Below are 3098 nucleotides of genomic sequence, written 5' to 3'. Positions count from 1 at the left end.
TAAACAGTATTACAAACGTTGGCATTACGCCGATGTCATAAAAATAAGTAAATATTTTTCGACAAATACAAGAAAATTTATTAGACATAACTACGTTTTTTCACTTGTTAAAGAAAATTTTGTAGTTTGAAGAAAAAACTTGGAGTTCAAAATTGCAAGAATATCTTTAGTGACATACGAAGTTCACAATGGACGCATTTTTGGTAAAATTTACAAATTTAAAGAAATTCTGAACTATTTTGTGGAAGACACGAATTTAGTTAATCGTTATGCTTCATTTGAGTATATTTTTTTCCTCGGGTTTAGTTAATTTAACTAACGTACAAAAAAAAGTATTAGAGTAAAGAAAACTTTCTCCAAACATAATATTTCTATGAACTAAAATAAAGTGGAATTGGCTTTAGTGAAGTAGTGAGTTCACTTTTTTTTGTGTACTGTTTGTGATAAACGTTTACTCTTTTCCAGGATGTAAAAACAATTTCATAAAGACTAAATCAAATGTTAATTGCAATTTCCCTCACATCTTTCTCACTTCCACGAAATTTTTTAGTTCTTGGCACCTTTTTCTGTAATACAAATAATGTTTTAGAAATTTTTAAAATTTTTCCTTTCGCCTGGACGGAGAATCGAACCGAGGTCCATACAGTTTGTAAGCCAACACACTTTCCACTGGGCTACGTAGCTGTTATATTCACCAGTAGACTACACTAGCCAACAGTCGTTTTGTGAATTGGTTCTAGCATAATTTTTCTCATTGATTTTGACCTACTAAACACGAAAATGAGTTTGAAAACTTAAAAAAAAGTTTTTCTGTCGATTGGTTTTCGAGATACAAATTTTTGAACTTTTTTTTTAATTTTTGGAGGTATACTTACAATTTTGAGCATATCTTTCGTCTTCTTTGACCTATTGTGCCCATAATGCCAAAATGATAAACAAAACACATGTCCACATGCTGCTCTCAAGGCGAAAACACATGCTGTTGTTTTTTAAAAGTCTATTCTTTTGGTTACGAATGTCTTCTTCTCTTCTCTTCTCTTTACTCCGAATACTCATTCTAATATTCAGATTAAATAATATTTAGACTTAAGCATATCAAATTGTTGGCCTTATCATAAAACAGTTTTCCGAAACTGAAGATCAAAACCACTAACAAACCCAATCAACTATGGTTCAACCATCGAACACTAATTATCAAAAGGGATGCTGCTTATAAAAAATGGAAATCTTTCAAAACACCAGACTTGCATGATACTTTCAAGAACGCAAGAAAAGACGTAGAAAGAGCAATCTGTGCCGCAAAGACTTCATTTTACGGTCAAAAGTTTGAGAATGCCCTCGATACAAAATCTAAATGGAAAGAAATCCGTCGTATTGGCATTGGTGAAAATAATTCCCAAACTATATCTGACATTGATATTAACAAATTAAATGAGGAATTCGCTAAAATTAATACTGCGCAACCTCTGCATGATGTATACTCTGATATACGAGCTGAACAACTCGAATATAGTTTTTCATTTCGATGTGTTACACTGAAAAAACAGTGAACCCTTTTCCATTGCAAAATGAACTAAACTGTAGTAATATTGACCATGATTTAGCCCTTAAGATTTTTTTCAACTTGTCTAGTTTATAATTTTCTTAAATTTTAGTTCATCTATAACATTGTAGTTTAGTTCATTTTTACAACACCATAAGATTTATATACCCCTACCAAGTTAAAAAGTCAGTAATATTTTGGTTTACTTGCTTATTTTGTGAGAAACCCGATAATAAAAATTGGTTAACAGTCTCTTTAAAATGTCGACGACTAAACTATTTTTAAATCAATCATTCGACAGTACAGAGAAATTAAATAATTAAAGGAACAACAAACCGTTTTACTATTATGAAAATTTTCATACATTAAAATTTAACTTTCTTTAAGCAAAAGTACTTTATTATAAAAACTTATGATGAAAGTTCTTAATACAATGTTTTTTGTGAATAAAAATTATGACCACGTGGAACAGAGAGTAGTTCATTTGAACTAGCTGTTTGGACATTTTGACTTATCCTTTTTTTATCCATCGTAGGTAATTTTTTCACATATCTTGCTGGAAAAAATGGAAACAATAATGAAAATTGTTAAAAATTAACACCATGTAATGAAATATAATTTTTAATTTTTCATTTTAGCTTGTAACTTACAATATTTGGGGCATTTTATCAAATGGTGTAAGGAATTTAACTTTTCTTTGGAAAACGTATCTCATAAAATTTGTACCTGAAACAATTAGAGAAATAATGAAGTATTCTAAATAAACTCATAAAACTGTGTTGTTATCGATGTGAAAGATATAATAAAATAAATATTCTAGTTGAAAGAAAGCCAAAGTTTTAATATAAAACTTACCAATTCTCTATTAAATTGTACGCTGAGGGGAAATATAAAAAGTTGTCCAAATTTATTTGGGTTACTCTGAAATTAAATATTTATTTTTTACATTAAATAAAATTATTAAATAGGTTTTCAAAAAATCTAATAAAAAAAATAATAATATGCATAAAAAACCAAATATTCTTGTTAAAAGAAAGTTAAAGAATCCTTACCAATTCACTATTAAATTACAGGCAAAGGAGTACTAAAAATTTGTCCAAATTTTTAAGGGGTTATTCTGAAATTAAATATTTGTTTTTACATTAAAAATATTACATTGGTTTCCAAAAAAATTTATTAAAGAAATACTAAAATAAAGTATTAAAAACCTGTAATTTTGATGATAAAAATGTCATAAAAACGTAAATATTCTAGTCGAAAAAAAGGCAATTTTTAAAAGAAAACTTACCAATTCTCTATTTTTTAAATTTGTTCGAATCCATCTGGAGTTGCTCTGAAATTAAATATTGTTTTTACAACAAAGAAAAACATTGAACTGGTTTCCAAAAAAATTAATTAACAAATAATAATATACATAAAAAATATTCTTTTTAAAAGAAAGTCATATTGAAAAAATACTTACCAATTTATGAATAAACTATGCGCTGAGATATAACAAAAATTTTCCAAATTCATCTGGAATTGAATATTATTTTTTTACATAGAATAATAAAAA

The 3098-nt window shown here is 27.3% G+C and overlaps 1 long non-coding RNA gene across 1 annotated transcript; it reads right to left on the bottom strand.

Annotated features, from left to right (window-relative positions):
- Positions 1 to 2193: 2193 nt before the first annotated feature.
- LOC142223874 (uncharacterized) lies at positions 2194 to 2879 on the bottom strand. Its single transcript, XR_012718936.1, has 4 exons — positions 2832 to 2879; positions 2596 to 2660; positions 2399 to 2464; positions 2194 to 2269 (listed from the first exon to the last, which is right to left on the bottom strand). It is a non-coding gene; the product is annotated as an uncharacterized LOC142223874 (long non-coding RNA).
- Positions 2880 to 3098: the final 219 nt, after the last annotated feature.

The sequence above is a fragment of the Haematobia irritans genome, chromosome 2 (genome assembly GCF_050003625.1).
Source record: "Haematobia irritans isolate KBUSLIRL chromosome 2, ASM5000362v1, whole genome shotgun sequence".
In the NCBI taxonomy this organism is placed as follows: Eukaryota; Metazoa; Arthropoda; class Insecta; order Diptera; family Muscidae; genus Haematobia; species Haematobia irritans.
Note: the sequence above shows the minus strand (reverse complement) of the source record. Positions and strands in the feature narration are given on the sequence as shown.